The sequence below is a fragment of the Durio zibethinus genome, unplaced genomic scaffold, assembly GCF_047325235.1.
Source record: "Durio zibethinus cultivar Kanyao isolate XHJ-2024 unplaced genomic scaffold, ASM4732523v1 HiC_scaffold_82, whole genome shotgun sequence".
NCBI lineage: Eukaryota > Viridiplantae > Streptophyta > Magnoliopsida > Malvales > Malvaceae > Durio > Durio zibethinus.
Window position 1 is genome coordinate 30,580 of NW_028322705.1, and position 17,346 is coordinate 47,925.

General features: G+C 30.9%; 1 pseudogene across 1 annotated transcript; it reads left to right on the forward strand.

Moving 5' to 3' along the window:
- Window positions 1-2,419: 2,419 nt before the first annotated feature.
- On the forward strand, window positions 2,420-16,930 carry LOC111301138 (N-terminal acetyltransferase A complex auxiliary subunit NAA15-like; annotated as a pseudogene). The gene is made up of 24 exons (XR_016335781.1): window positions 2,420-2,648; window positions 3,684-3,762; window positions 4,413-4,495; window positions 4,585-4,731; window positions 6,298-6,413; window positions 7,141-7,246; window positions 8,198-8,269; window positions 8,370-8,485; window positions 9,326-9,450; window positions 10,104-10,181; window positions 10,279-10,332; window positions 10,461-10,534; window positions 10,884-10,938; window positions 11,052-11,147; window positions 11,635-11,763; window positions 11,867-11,949; window positions 12,036-12,266; window positions 14,754-14,868; window positions 14,988-15,119; window positions 15,583-15,639; window positions 15,760-15,857; window positions 15,977-16,035; window positions 16,124-16,235; window positions 16,340-16,930. The product of XR_016335781.1 is annotated as an N-terminal acetyltransferase A complex auxiliary subunit NAA15-like (transcript).
- The last annotated feature ends 416 nt before the right edge of the window (window positions 16,931-17,346 follow it).

The window sequence follows — 17,346 nt, forward strand, 5'->3', positions numbered from 1 at the left end:
TTCAAAAATTTATAAAATTTTTTAAAATATAAATAAAAAAGGAAAAATAAAATAAAATACTAACGAAAAAGCAATAAAAATAAGAAAAGTAATTAGAAATAAACAAAAAAATAAAAAGAAAATAAAAAATTAACAACTCAACAAAATAATAAAAAAAGACAAAAATGATTAAAAATTTCAAAAATAAATAGGAATGTCAAAATAAAAAAAAAAACTTTTAGTTTAGAAAATACAAAGAAAAACAAAAAAAAAAACAAATATAGACAAAAAGATATAAAAAAACCAAAGAAAAGTTAATACAAAATATAATAAAAACAAAATGAAATGAGGAAAAAGATATAAGAAAAAGTAAAAAAAATAAAAAAAATGAAAATACTAAATATATAAAATAAAATTAAAATAAAAAAATTTCAAAAATGAAAAGAGATGACAAAATAGAAAAAAAATTAGTTTAGAAAATACAAGCAAAAAATATATATATAAGAAGCAATAAGAAAACTTAACAAAGGAAAAAAGTTAATACAAAATAAAAATAAAAACAAAACAAGGAAGTGCAAAAAAAAAATGGAAACAAGAAATAAAAAGAAATTTGTGAAAAAAAGAGAAAAACAAGAAAAAAATATAAATTAGAAAACCTACCCATTTCTTCTTAACTTCTTTTTTCCTTCTGTTTATTTTATTGCCAAAATCTCGTCTACTTTCATGTACATGTTACACCCATTCTTTCTACTTGTGAAGTATGGTTTTCATGATTCTGTGTGTATGGCTATTAAGAGATTGTTTCTTCAGGCTACCTCTCGTTCTTTTTTCCCTTCAGTGTTTATATTTTGCTATTTCTTTGCCATAAAATTGTTGTGATCGGTATTGTTCTTGAGTACTCCATCTGCTCTTCACCATGTTGTAAATCAGAATTTTTCAAACTAAAGTTGAAATATTTGGCGGCTCTACCTTACTTGACGATGAAAATTTCTTCTTTCATCATATATGATAGTAGAAAAAATCATCTTTATAATGAACATACTTGCTCATCTCTTACTTTGATCTTGTTATCAAATTATTAAGGATAACAACAAGTTGGATTAGGGCATCGTCTAAGCCGATTTAGGTAGTATGGATTTGGATGGTAAGATTAGGGCATCCTAAAAGTAGGTTTGGGTAGTATGGTTTGGATGGTATTCCAATAGTAAAATATTATAATTCATTGTAGGTTTTCATAAAGTTTGGATAGTGTTTTAAAGGTACTAATTATCCGAACTTGATTATAAATAATAATATTTAATATTATAGATTTATTTAAAAATGATTTATTATGAAGGTAATACTTAAATTAATTCATTAAGTATTCTAATTTATAATTTTAGCTTTTATTTATTTTATATGGATTACTTTCATTTATTAATTTAATTTCTTTTAATAATATTTTTTAAAATCAATTTTAAATTTGAATTTAAAATTTAACTTAATAAACGAATATTTAATGAGTTTGAACAATAATGGGTTTTTTTATATACATATTATGTGAGTTAGATTTACATAATAAAATTAAAAATTATTTGAGTATTTATTGAATTCAAATATTTTAATAAATAAAAAAATTTGGATACTTAAAATTAACATATATCCTATCTATTGTTATTCATAAAATTCGTAACACAATTTATAAAGCAGGCTTCCCTGCTAGTTTCAAACCGAAGAAAAACAAGTTCTATTTCTTCCTCTGGAATCATCATAAGAATTAAATATTTTTGTGATTTTTGATTTAACATGTAATGTAAAGATAATATGATTATTTAAAACGACAAATTTTGGTATTCACTTTATTTTTATTTAGCTATTATTTGAAGTGAAAGTTTTTTCCAATTATTTTCGATTAGTTTGTACTCTGAAATAGCTTGCTTGCATGATATCAAAACATCAAATATATTTTATTAGTGATTGAGGTTATCTTTTAGCATATCGGATTCAAAGACAAGCCAACATGGCATATTTAATTGATATATGATATTAGCATAGATGATTAGAAAATGATTGGACTTACGAAAAGACAAGGAGAGAATTATAAAATTAAGTACTTCATAAAAATATTTATTATTTGATTTAATAATAAAATAATTAATAAAAATATTTATAAGTAAAATTAATAAAAAGTTAAAATTACATCTCAATATTTAAATGTACTTATATTTTGATTAAATGTAATGTAACATATAATAATCATTTAAATTTTAAATTAACACTTATTAAACATTAAAGTGATAAAAATAATTTATATTTTTATTAATTTTATATCTTAAATATCTGATTATTATATCAATTAATAAAAATTTGTGAGATCACCCATTTAGTAAATTTTCCGTCAGACAAATGAACCAACAGCTCATATATATTAATCAAAAAGTTATTTATTTATTCCTTTTTAATTTTACTTTTGTTCAAGCTTCTTGTTGACCGTAGGGTTGAAGCAGCAGATAATGCCACCACTCTATTCTCTCTCTTGCAAGCCCCTAACTCTCACTTCATCAAGTCCAATCTTCTCATTTTTTTTTTTCTCTCACGATTCTTGTTTTTCTTCTAAAATTTTCTAATTTTCTTCAACAATGGGAGCTTCGTTGCCTCAGAAGGAAGCTAACCTCTTCAAAGTCATTGTCGTAAGGCTTCGATTCTCTTTTCTCTCTCATTTTTCAGTTCGTATCTACGTATTTCTAGTTGGTATTTATACTTGTATTTTGCTTTCTTATTTTTTGTTTATTCGATCGCACTTCTTTTTTCTTTTTGTTCTTTGCTTGCAAAACCCTAGCTGGATACTGGTCTGTTTGCTTGCTGAGAAAATCGGTGGATATCAATTATAAATGGAAATTTGGTCTAGATAAGCTTGTTTGTCAATTAGGTTTTTGCATTTGGGCAATTTTTCGTATAAATTAAGTTCATTTTCTTTGTTCTGTTTAGTGATTGAAGCTTAATTAAGTTTATTGCTTTGCTTAATTTAGGTCAATGAATTCGATCTTGTTGAAAAGCAACTTTAAAAAATTGAATTTTGCTTTGACCTTTTTTTTTTAAAGTAAGGATGCTCGTTGTGCTTTCCTTTTGGTGATAATTCATTTGTATCATCACGGAGAAAATTAGAGAAATGAAAATAAAAGGGTTTGGTGACTCTTCCTACTTTTGTAATTTCTTTTGCATGTTGCCAACTTTTTAAAATAGGAATTTTGTTGGTTCCTAATGGGAAACAATTGTGGCATTTTGGCTTTGATGCACATAAGCATTCAAGACAATAACAAACTTTGTGAAACAATCTATTTAAGAATTTGATAGATTGACTGGGACAATTTTTAACGTAATTGTAGGCTTTGCAGGTTAAACTTGAATATTTATATATTTTAAGAACTTGTTTGTATTAGATATAGAATAGCAACATTTGGATGTTTTCCACACGCTATTGAGAGTTTTCCCCCCTTCCCTCTTATTTCTCCTAATTTATAGTGAAAACTAGAGTTTTGACTGGTGAATTCTTACTCTATTTTAACTTCTATAGTAATGGACTCTTGACACAGTTTTTTTGCCTGATTTTTATGTAATTAATTTTTATCTGTTATTATACTCTAGCTAATTCTCATAACTGAATTTTTATTGCTTTGGAGGTCCATGTGCTATTGCTAAAGCTCTTGTATATTTTATCATTGCAGAAATCATATGAAACTAAACAGTACAAGAAAGGACTGAAGGCTGCAGATGCAATACTGAAAAAGTTTCCTGACCATGGAGGTCGTTTAATTTTAAGCACTTATTTATTTATTTGTTTTTGGCTGAGAGGCACTTATTGTTTAGTGTTTATGTTTGCATGGTTCTTGTAAATGTACCTGTATAAAGATGCAAGAACTCTGAAACAAAAAGAACTTTACACTTTAGAGGAAAAAGGGGCTGTCACTAGATAGTTTATGTTGTTATCAAGATTATTGGTTTCGATAATCCTTACAAGAATGCCTCTAAGTTGACGTGATTGTTTCTGTAGACTGTATGTTCCTTTCTCATGTCTTATGATTGATGTCATTTGCATTTTTGAAAGCACTAGCTGTATCGTGACTAGTCCATGATTTATGATGGTTCTAGAGATAAGTGGAACATTCTAGCAGTATCAATGTGGAGATATTCTCTATCAACTGAATATATTGCATTAATTTCGGGAATATTAACCTATACAGTTTGAAATCTGCAATATTTGAATACCTTCTTCATCTTGGTTGGGTTTTGTGAATATTCATTAGTGTGCGGTATTGGTAGAGTGTAGTAGCGTTTTGTTTAATATATCCATCCTTTTAAATATGCAGTTTCCAAGTAATATTTTATGCTGTCTGGTAACTGTTTGTTTGTTGTGTTTGTATGTTGTCATATGGGCTTTTATTCATTATTGTCAGAAACATTGTCAATGAAGGGGTTAACCTTAAATTGCATGGATTGGAAAACTGAAGCTTATGAGCTTGTTCGGCTAGGTGTAAAGGTTATCTTATTTATTTTCTTTTGGTTGCTATAATGTCAAAGCAGTGTCACTTTTTCCAACATTGTTTTCATGTTTGTGTCTTAATGTAGAATGATGTAAAAAGTCATGTTTGCTGGCACGTTTATGGTCTCTATCGGTTAGATAGAGAATACAGGGAGGCTATCAAATGCTATCGCAACGCTTTGAGAATAGATCCAGACAACATTGAAATACTACGGGACTTGTCACTCTTGCAGGTATACCTTATTTACCTTCCTTCTCTATGATTTGTACATCTAGACTCAGTGTTAAATCTAAGATGTTTATCTGTTGTATGCTTAATGTTAAGTAAGAACATTTACTTGTCATGGTATTTTTCTAACATTTAAAGGAGTTTCTCTGTATAAGATTTCTTGTAAGCTTTGTGGTTTGCCTAAAAGATTTTTCAGATTCCATTGTAGAATTTGAGAATCTTAAGTATTAGGGTACTTATAGGCAAGTCAATATTGCAACTAAAATAGTTTGGTGCCAACTTTTGTGCAACTGTAAGTTTCGTGGTAGTTGGTAAGGTCAGGTTCATTGTGGTAACTTAATATGACTGGATGAAAACACCAAGATCAGCTACATAGTTAGTAGTGAAGTGAAAATAAAATTTATGAAATTTGAAGCTGTTTAGTTGCTTGACGGAATCTACTAGTAGATGGATAGAAAAGGCATAATTATATTAAGATAGTAACAAAAGAGACGAAGATATATGGCTTAAAACAGAGGAATGGAATATAGAGATAACTCAACTAAAAGGGAGAGGCTGTATGAGACCATGAAAAAAATATCTTCTTAAACACTTAGAAAGTAGATGAGTCAGCTGGTTTTATAACTTTGAAAATTTAGATCATAGTTTTGGTAGAAACAGTTTATGGCTTTAGGGGAAGGAAAAGGATATAACAGACATCATCTGATATTCTGGCAGCAGATTAATATGAGAGATGGTTCAGATTTAGTATCTTAATTGAAGGTTTTGTTTTGAGGCATACACAAAAATAAAACATAAGTAATATAATCAGAAGCAACCAGTCTGATTTGATCCTTTTGTTCTCATTATACTGTAACAAGGAACCACCTTGAATTGATAGTTTCTGGTCTACCGCCACAGATCCTTTTTCTCTCTCATTCTACTAGTTCCTTAATGGTTGAAAGTGTTTATAGAATGACAAGTAATATAATCAGAAGCAACCAGTCTGATTTGATCCTTTCATTCTCATTATCCTGTAAGAATCAACCACCTTGAATTGATACTTTCTGGTCTACTGCCACAGAACCTTTTTCTCTCTCATTCTACTAGTTCCTTAATGGTTGAAGGTTTTAACATGAATGACCTTTGCAATTAGAAAGTGTTTATACTTTCTGGATCAGATCTGGTTCGGTTCTTCTCTTAACTTCATCTGCACATGTGCCTTACTGCTCCAGAATAGTAACAAAAGTCGGCGTCTTTGATACTGAAATTGATGATTTTCATTTCTATTATTCTCCCTTGATGCTTTAGCGCTTGCCATATTATGGATTCTTAACTCATGATTTCAGATGATTAAGTCATTTGTTGGCATTAACTTATTTGTGCCCCCCCCCCCCCCCCCTTTATTTATGGTTTATATGCCTTGAAAAGTTAAAGGAAAAAGTATGAAGATGATGAGCATTTGTCTTTACTAAGATATGAAGTTTGAGAGAAATTTTTTGGATTTGATCATGGTTTTGTATTTTCTCATTGTCATGTTTCAGGCTATTTCAGAAATTATTACATTTATGTTTTATCTTTTGCATTGCAGGCACAAATGCGAGATTTGACAGGATTTGTTGATACAAGACAACAACTTTTGCATTTGAAACCAAATCATTGCATGAACTGGATTGGCTTTGCTGTAGCCCACCATTTAAACTCAAAGTACTTGTCCTTTATTTTTTTCTTAAAAAAATTTGTTCCAATTCTTATGTTAACTTTCACCAATTTCTGTTGACTTTTATTTTGTGAAACATGTTTTAGAGTGTTGTTATTGTTATGTATACTTGAAGGTCCAAATTGAAGGGCCTTTTGGTATTGAAAGTTGAAATATTTGTTGATATAATGAAAGCCTTTCTTTAAATTAAATGCTTAATCAGGACTTAATGTTTCTAATTATATGATCAAATGGGTGCTAATATGGATGAAATTACTGTTGATTTTTAACACGTGGTCATATTGTTTGTATGACTTCAACTAAACATCCAATAAGATATCAAACTTCTTTTATGACAATATATGGTGGGTGTAGAATGTGTTAAAGATGTTACTAATATGTACAGATAAGGTGGGTAGATAGATAGTTACCGTACTATTCTAAGCTGGTTGCACTTGCATTTATGAAATTTGGTTGCCAATTAGCCTTTTACAAACAATGCCTAGTTAACTGCAGAGTTCTGTTGTTTTTGCTATGTTTTATATGGAGACAATGATGATGCCATATTTTCATTTGGCTTTATATATGAATGAATTGAAGTTGTTGGCACAACAGTTATGAGGGTTTTTCCTTTTCTGTCCGTCATAGCCAAGTAGTTCTAAGTGAATGAAGTCTTATTAATTTCATTCATCCTTTAGGTATTTATGCTGTATTCCTTTTTTTGGTTGATATTAGTGGTGCAAAAGCAGTTGAAATTTTGGAAGCATTTGAAGGGACATTAGAAGATGATTATCCACCAGATAATGAACGTTGTGAGCATGGTGAAATGCTTTTATATTAGGTATTGGTTATGTACATCAACTCTTTTTTTTTGCATGCATATGTATGTGGGATGTGGCTGTAATTTCACATGAGTTGACTTCATTATACAGACATTCAAAATTTTAGAATTTATACAACGTATAATGGGAGTGACTGATTTGGTGTCACTTGTTAACCAGATGCCAACACAGTTAGTGAAATTATCCATAAACCAAATAAAGTAATTAAATATACGAAAATTAAAGATTTTTAATGCCTTTACCTTCTTTATAAATGTGGTCCCATTTTTGAATTAATTCTAATTTTTTTCACCTGCAATTAGAAAACCTACCCATTTCTTCTTAACTTCTTTTTTCCTTCTGCTTATTTTATTGCCAAAATCTCGTCTACTTTCATGTACATGTTACACCCATTCTTTCTACTTGTGAAGTATGGCTTTTCATGATTCTGTGTGTATGGCTGATAAGTTAAATTAAATCATCTCCAAGTTTACTTTAATCTGAGATGGAGGCCTGTAGTGGTATTTGGCATCTATAAGATATTTAATTCTTGATGTATTCATGTTAGAGAGAAATATGGCTTGTTCACTAATTGTTGGGCCTTCTACAAGTAATCATATCTGTGGTGTTTGTACTTAGCAGCTCTGAATCTTAATAATTGCTAATCTCCAATTATATGTTCTGTGGAACCATTTCGGAATTTTTGTTTCTGACATCTTAATAAATTAGTCTTTCTTTTTGACTACTCTTTTTTGGTTTAACACCATTAACATGATTCGAAAACAGCTTAACCAATTGGACAAGTACCTACAAGCCTTAGCCCTTGCAGTAGCATTTATTTCTTTAATAATATATTGGCATAGAAATATGCATAACTACATTCATTATGCATAATGGATGCTGTACATCTAGACTAGTGGTGCCCCCTGCTGCTTTTCTGATGTTTATGAGGGTATGGTATTTTTCTCCAGATCTCTTTGCTAGAGGAATCTGGGTTTCTTGAGAGAGCACTTGAGGAATTGTATAAGAAAGAGCCAAAAATAGTAAGTGTCAAATGTATAATGCCTGAATACTTTTAACATTAAAAATTTTGTAAGTTTTGAATTTTGGACATTAAAATTCTAACCAATTCTATTATTCTAGGTTAATAAATTGACTTATAAAGAACAAGAGGTTTCTCTCCTGGTGAAACTTGGATGCCTAGAAGAAGGTGCCAATATTTACAAGGCTTTACTTACCATGAACCCTGACAATTACAGGTAAGTCTTATGCATTTGGTACTCTTTTGAAACACCTAGTTAAGCTCATTAATAAATCTTTCATAGCAAAGAATATTAGTCAACTCTTTCCTTTTATATAGCACTTCTTGAAGTTATAATTGACTTCTTTTTCTCAATGCCGTGGTGTATTATTATTGTAGGAAATGAAGAATAATTAATATTCTGAATAGTTTGTGTGTTTAAATATATTTTTTTTGGGCTAATAGGTTTTTCAATTCTTCTTGTTGTAACACCCAAATTCCTTTACCTATGTTAGAACTTTATGAAGGGTTAAAAGAATGGTAGAAATAGTCATTATTTTTTATGTTCTATTTTCGTTGGTGCTTTAAGCTTGAAACTAATCAGTGTGTATCCCTTATGTCACAAATTCAATCGTTTTTTAGTTTTAAATTTTGTTTCTTTAAGCTTTTGCTTATACTTGTGCATGTTACATTTACATCATGGTATCTTTACATAAAATGAGGTTATTTTTATTTTTTTCATTCTTGGGATTGTTTTATATCTCTCTGTCCTGTCAAGCCCTTTGCTTAGCTCTTTTAGTAAAAAGAAGCATTATGCACAACCTCATATATAAATATAATTAAAATGTAGCAAAGCAACTATGAGCAGAACTGTAATTCTATACTACTATATGTGTCAACAGTCTCTTGGGTGCTTTCTCAGGTTGGGAAATGAGGAAAATTCTTTTACAGAACTGTTAAATTATGTCTCTTCACTCAGTATATGCCTACATATCAGCGCAATTTATTGCTATTAGGTCTGATAAACCGGGAGCCAACCAACTTACAATTTTTATATTTGTATATGTATATTTTTCAGATATTATGAAGGCTTGCAGAAATGCTTTGGCCTGTATTCACCAAGTATTCCTCTGATGAAGTTGATCGATTGGATGCATTATACAAATCACTTTCACAATAGTACACTTTGTCTGTGCAGTTAAGGTGATGGATTTATGTTGTGCTTCTGTTTTCATTAGGAATTTATGATGGATGTTATCGATACATTCTGTTTATTGCAAAAACTCCCTAGTGGTGGAATGTGCTAGTCTAAACTGTTTTATTATGTCTTAACTGTTAAGTCATATTAATTTCATTTTCTGTTTTGTATCTGTTTTTTTTATTATTTTTTTTATGAGCTCCAAATGGTACCTTGGGATGTTCTGTTCATTATATTTACTCTGGATTTCTTCTCTCTCTCTCTCTCTCTTATTTATGGAATCACATGATGCAAATCCAACGAAAACCTTACTTTTCTGCAGAGCTGTCAAGCTTTCTCCCCTTTTCTAGAGAGAGGAGGGGTGGCTATTTTTACAAATACTCTTGTAGGGATCTTATTTTTCTTGATGGCTTGATAAGAAATTATGTGACAAAAATTGAGTGATGTGCTTCTACAACAGACACAATCCATTCAATGGCTTGTGATATTCTTAAATAATCTAGAAATAGATAGTTGTGGTATTATGCTGAAATACTTAATTGATGTCTTGATGTGACAATTGTAAGAACTCTAGGTGGTTAAAATTATGCTTTCATACGCTTCACCCTTAGAGATTTGACATGGACTTATATTAGAACTTTGTTTTCTCAATTTTTAGAGGATACCTCTTGATTTTCTGCAAGGAGACAAATTTCGTGAAGCAGCATTTAATTACATTAAGCCTCTTCTAACAAAGGTATATACATCCAATGAGATTTTTTTTTTTGTGTTAGTTTGACTGGTGTTTTTAGTTTGTTGGGTGAAATAATGATATATTTTCTTGGTGGTCTCAGGAGGTTCCATCTTTATTCTCAGACCTTTCTCCCTTGTACGATCACCCTGGAAAGGTAAGTTTTCTTACATATTCTAAAAATAGAATTAAGTTTCTAAATATTGATTATTCTAAACTGCTTAGCAACTGGTTGGAGCTTGATTTCATTAGGATCGATTGCCTGCTTTGTTGACACTTACACAGGCAGACATATTGGAACAACTTATTCTTGAGTTGGAGCATTCAATTAGGACCACCGGCAGATACCCTGATAGCTAGTATATGCTTTAAACCCTTGTGTAATATTTTATTAAGTCTTAAAAGCAAATAAATGTTTAGATTTACTACTCTTTGAGGTAATATAGATTTCCAGCCCTTATGTGATATTCTAGTAAGTCTTAACAGTTTCTAAATGTTTAGATATTGGGTGCGGTCTGAGTGCATTTTTTTCTTTTATTGCTTATTGTTTGGTGAAGTCCTCAGTCATTTATGTGTTGTTATCTATTAAACAAGTACATAATGGTTGCATGTAAAGTTCCTATATGTTTTTGTTTGTATGCTAATACACAAGCACACATTTTGTATTATAATGCGTCATTTCTTGCTTGTGTTTCATATTGAGTGCAGGACAGAGAAAGAGCCCCCTTCAACACTTTTATGGATTTTATTCTTTTTGGTTCAGGTGGGTAACCATCAGGTTTCCTCACCCCGTGGGCCATGGCCTTTTCTTCTTTTCTTGCTATAAATGTTTGGTGCTTTCTTTGCATTTGAGTAACTTTGAATTTATTGATGCAGCATTATGATAGAAAAGGCCAATATGATGTTGCTCTTTCAAAAATTAATGAGGCCATAGAGCACACACCAACTGTAATTGATTTATGCTCTGTCAAGGTTTGTTCTCGTCTTCAATCTTCAAATTTTTGCATTGGCTTCATCTGCTGGGTTTTATATTTTTGTTAGCTGGATTCTTTTATTTTATTTTTTAATCTTATATTTTGAAATCTTTTTGCCTGGTTTGTCTCGCATCTCACAAGGCATACCAATACCTGAAAATCTTTCTAGATATTTCCTTGTAGTTATCGTTCACTTGTAAGAGACTTATCACTTTCTATGATACTGACCTTGATTGAATATATTGTTTTGCACTAAATTGTGCAAAGTTGATATACATTCATTTAAAATGCATACTAGTTTTTCTTTGTGGACCTTAAGTCTTGATGGGCATTGGGCAGGCATATGACCTCCTTCTTAGGTTTTAGGGTTTTTGGTACATGGCTATTGTTTCTTGATGAACCTTTTTACTATCTTTTGGAGAAGTTCTTGGAATTTTCTTGAAGCTGGTTCTATGTGTATATTATTTACTACTCTTTGGTGACAGAGTCGGATACTGAAACATGCTGGTGATTTGGTAGCTGCAGCTTGATTGGCAGATGAAGCTAGGTGTATGGATCTCGCAGACCGCTATATAAACAGTGAATCTGTGAAGCGAATGTTGCAGGTTGATCAGGTTCTAAAGCTCCCCCCTTCATCTTTTATCATAGTTAATATTTGTCACTGTAAATTTCTTTCAGTATTACTGTACTGTTCACAAACTTTTTCCACTCTTGAAGGTGGCTTTGGCAGAAAAAACTGCTATTTTGTTCACAAAAGATGGGGACCAGCACAACAACCTTCATGACATGCAGTGCATGTGGTCTGTTTTTGTTTATTACCTTCGACATGTTGTTGTCTCTAATTACAATTTGGGTGCACCTACTGCGTGTTATCCATCTTTTGAAGGTATGAACTTGCTTTTGGTGAAAGTTACTTTTGACAAGGTGATTTTGGCCGGGCCCTGAAGAAATTTTTAGCTGTGGAGAAGCACTATGCTGATTTTGCTGAAGATCAATTTGATTTCCATTCTTATTGTTTGTGGAAAATGACACTCCGTGCATATGTTGAAATGCTAAAATTTCTAGATTGGTTGCATTCACATGCTTATTTTCACAAAGCAGCAGCTGGTGCCATCAGGTGAACATTTTTGTTAGGATCTGCAAGCTTTTCAATGATTTGCAATAGACTTATTCTGTTTGGTTGTGGCCTGTACGTGCAAAATGCTATGTAATCTCTGTTGTCTACTTGTCTGGGTGCTTTTGGCGTCTGTCACCTATTGTTGATCAACACATGCATGTGATGCTTCACTTTGGGTTAGATTTTCTTTGCCTCCCTCTTTTTCCTTTTGTCTTTTGGGGAATGGGGGATTATTGCATGCATATATGTTGCATTAATCATATGTTGCAATGATGTGTTGTCTGAACCTTGCTTTCAAAGCATGAAAAACTTCCTAAAGGTAACTGTTGTTCATTACTTACCCTTGTACAACCATTCATTTGTTAATTAGACACTCCCATTATGATATCCAGTCTAATTCAAGACTCTTCTAGCAGCCCCTCCATTAATAGGGGAGGGGCTATCATATGAAGATTTCTGATTCCCTTCCACTATTCTAGTTTTTCCTTGAATCTTGGATGTACGGATTTACAACATTTTTCAAGACAAAACCTCGCTAAGTTTATAATCAAGAAAGTATCAAGAGTCCTTTTCTTACATTTGTTTTTGCTAGAGAAAATTTTTCGAGTTATATGAGCAAAACAGAATATAGGGTTCCAAGTTTTTTGTTGATCAAGCAACAACCTGATTTGAACCAGGGAATAAGGGATTTGCAGTCCCTCGCCTTACTGGTTGGCCATGTCACCAAAGGTTAGAAACAAAAAAAATGAGAGTATCCCCTTTTTAGTTATAGATTGGAACCATACCTTCAATTAGTTATAGTATCTCAAGTAAAAAATTAGTATTGTTCTTTTTTTCAATAAAAATTTTTTTCTTAATTTGATTTATATTATAATATAATAATATAACAACAATTATGATTCTATGTAAACCCTAGAACAAAAGTTATTACACAGCTATAGTTATCTAATAATGTATTTCATCTATCTAGATATGATGTCCATAGGGAATTAGCAAAAAATTATCATGTTTCAATTTTTCACTGAATAGATTAAAATTAAAGAAAAATAGAATTTTTCATAGAGCACATTGTGTGTTTTCTCCACTAGAGTGCTATAATGGAATAAAAAAAAAGGAAAGAATGTAAATAGAAATGCTATATCTACGCATGTTTAATAAATACAAGCCTCTTTTTTGTGCACACTTCAATCATATTCTAAATATTCTACTAAAAAATAAAAAACTAAAAAGTTGGTGAAACATCTCTCAACAAATCATTTTTTGAACAATGGAATCTATGAAAAAGTTAAGTTCTAGAAAAATCAACTCTCTCCCTATATATATTTTATGATTATTTTCTCTTTATCTAAATGAATAGATAAAATTAGGAATTCATTTTATTTTTCTAGTATTCAATTGGATTGGAATATGTAATATCATAATAATGGTAGCAATGCAATTATTATTATTATTATTATTATTATTATTATTATTATGGTAGCAATGGAATTATTATTATTATTATTATCATTGATATTCTATACAAAACTCCATTCAGCTAAATGGCTATCATATTGACTATCCTAAGGCCTTTTTTTGTAATTGATAGATTCATAAGTTTTTCCTTAATTCACTCTTACCTGGATTATTGAAAACTAAAAGTATATCAAAATGAAATATCTAATAAATTGACTAATTCAAAATTTTCAAATTAGCGATTTTTTTATTCTTGAATATCCAACTCCAAATTAATTCTTTATAATGTATTTTATTTTTCTTTGATAAATAAGATAGTAGCCATTGATGTTTTCCTATAATTTTACATAGACCTTTTTGAGGTAAATAATCTTTTTTGTGCAATTCCTAAATTGAGGTAAATCCTTGTATCTTATTGGTGAAACTAATTAGTTGAAATTCAATGGATTCTTTGTTTTCTTTTTTCTCCCCTTGAAAATTAACTGAGATCCATGAATGAATTTTTTATCATAAAACAAAATTTTCTCTCTTCTTTTTGAATGTGAATTTTAATAATCAGTAATAATAATACTAGTCATTTTGATATGCACAATGATTTTAAGTTCGTTATGAACTTTATGATTTTTTCAAATAATGTTAATCAATCTGTTTTTCAATTTCATTTGTATAGGAATACAAAAGAGAATTTTAGAGTTCAAATAAGAGGCTGTTGTTGATTCATTTGTTGATCTAATTGATATGTATGTGATTAAATTAGTATTATGTATCAGAATGCTATGTAAGACAATCCTTGTGCCCCGTCTCTTTGTTTTATATACCTGATGGACCACATACATAATATATAGGAAAAATGTACCATTAACGAATTTTCAACTGTGGATACATGTCTATCCTTACCATACAGAAATAAATGCTATTAATAAGCCAATTATGTTATATTATAAAGCAATTTTTTTTTTGTGGCTTTACACATACCTTAGTTGCAATAACTCCTCTTGCCCTACAGTTCAAATGCTCTCCCACAAATTATTAACTATTAAAAGAAGATGCAAATATTTGGATCTGCTTAAAAAATTTGTGTTCAAATGATGCTCAAGTCAAATTTAAACCTGTAGATCCTGATCGTTTTGGAGAAAAATTATTGAAGGTTACCTATTATTATCTTTTCCCTGTGCTTTAGATTCCCGATTAAAGTCCTCGTGCTGTAAAAATGTGTTACGCTAATGCCTATTAAGCTAAGACTGTTTAATCTGTATTTTTTTTCAGACAGAGTATCCCTTGTCCGAAGCAACGAAGTACTTGAAGTTGCTTCAGAAGAACTCACCTGATTCTTTGGAGACGCACTTACTTTCTTTTGAAGTAAATATGAGAAAGCAGAAGCTTTTGCCTGCCTTTCAGGTATTATATTTTCCAAGAATTGAACATGAGATGTGTTTCTTGTTCTTTTTGTGTTTGGTCAACTAGAACTGATATTAATTGTCAGCTGGTGGTTTGCGAGGAAGCCCCTTCTCTTGTTTTCTCCTCTCTTTTTTCACTTGCTGCCTGTGGATATGTTCTTGAAGCAACCAGAACTAATATTTAATTGTCAGCTAGTGGTTTGTGAGGAAGCCCCTTCTCTTGTTTTCTCCTCTCTTTTTTCACTTGCTGCCTGTGGATATGTTCTTGAAGTAAAGAAACTATACCTTTTAACCAAACATCTTTTTCTTATTACTCTACTCACTCAATGAATTTATGTGTGAATTAGATAGTGTGCACGACATATCTTTGAGTTGTAGAACAATGGTTTTGTGCAGTAGTACTTTTACCATTTCATGAGCTCATATTAGTACGTTTGTCTTGGTTTTATTTTGTTTTCCTGAAGGCTGTAAAGCAACTGCAAAGGCTGGATGCTGAGAATCCAGATTCACATCGCTGCTTGGTATGTCACATCTGCCTTACCATATTTGTGCACTGCCATGCACAACTGCATTCTTTTCTGTTCTTAGATACAAAGATCATATAATCTTTACAATGCTTATTTGAATTTAATCTAATGCAGATTAAATTTTTCCATAAATTGGGCTCAATGCCTGCTCCATTAACTGATGCTGAAAAACTTGTTTGGAGTGTCTTAGAAGCTGAGCGTCCATCCATCAGGTTCTCTTTGAAATGGCTTTATGATAGCTATTCCCCCTACTAGAATTTTGTTGTATTACTGCTACTATTATTATTTTGATCCCTGATGCATTAAATCCCTTTATTTTCTCTTTCTGCAGTCAATTGCAGGAGAAAACTCTTAGTGAGGCGAACAAAGTTTTCCTTGGTAAACATGAAGGTATTATGACCTTTGCATAACATGATGCATTTTAGGTTCCTTGAGGTAGGTTGTATAATCATGCAATTTTCACTTTTTGGTTCTGCAGAATCTTTGATGCATATAGTGGCAGTTGCAGAAATGTTATATACCTTGGAGCACACCAAGAAACTTGAGGCTGTTAAGTTAATTGAAGATTCATGCAATAAAGTCATGCCAATGTAATGCTCTTAGTGTACATTAAAATTTTTGCTGTTTGATGTCGATTCCATGCATTGCAACTTACTCTTGGGATTAATTGTTTCTTTCTCTTTTGCTTGTCCAGGAATGGGGCACTTGGACCAGTACTGGCGTGGAAACTCAAGGACTGTATTGCAGCCCATAAACTCTTAGAAAAGGTTCTTATTGACCAAGATGCTACTTTGAGTAAGTATAATTCTCCACATAAATTGATGCTGACTAGAAATTTGACTTTGACTCCATTAACAACTAATGAAATTAATTACTGTTGTTTGTTTAGAAAGTATTTTAGTAAGAATATTAATGGTATTGAAATTTTGATATACTGTTAATTGAATATTATAGATTAGATGCCTAAAAATAAAACATTAAATTAGGATTTTTAAATTTATGGTTTCAACATCATTCAGTGATTTTTTTGAGATGTATCTCACGAGTTCTGATTGCTTGTTGGTTTTTGTTATTATGATGCTTAATATTTGAAAGTTGGATGCTGTGATTATTATTGGCATTTTAAAGAAAGCTGGACTTTCATGATAATAATTTTCTCACTTTCTTATTGATGTTTATTTAATTGAAGTTGCAAGCTATGTGACAAAATTATTCAAGAAATGATTGTTTATTCTTTGATTAGACCCTCTTTATTAATAGCTTATTAGACAATTGAAGTAAAATTATGTAGAAAATTTGAAAGAGTGCTTTGCAGCAGGCGGAAAAAAGGAGCATCTTGAAGTTGTACAAGCCATGACAATGCTTTCTTCTGTTGCTTTGAGATCAAAATTTTCTCTGCTTTTCTAATCATGAAATGCATTCCTTTGCAAATGTGTATAATTTATCCACATTTATGATTTTAGGGTTGAAATATATATATATATATATATTCTTTTAATTTGCTTACCATTTGGTTGAGATCTTTAGAGATATCTGGCTCCATAGGTTTGGCCCAAAATTTGAGGCGCTATAGAAAATTTTTGGGTACTGCTGATGAAATCTTCTGGTCAGCATGGGAAGAACACTGTTTTAGAGCTAATCTTTGCCTTTGGAGCATGTTGTACTTCGCCCTTTTATTAGTTGCCATTTATAAACACCACA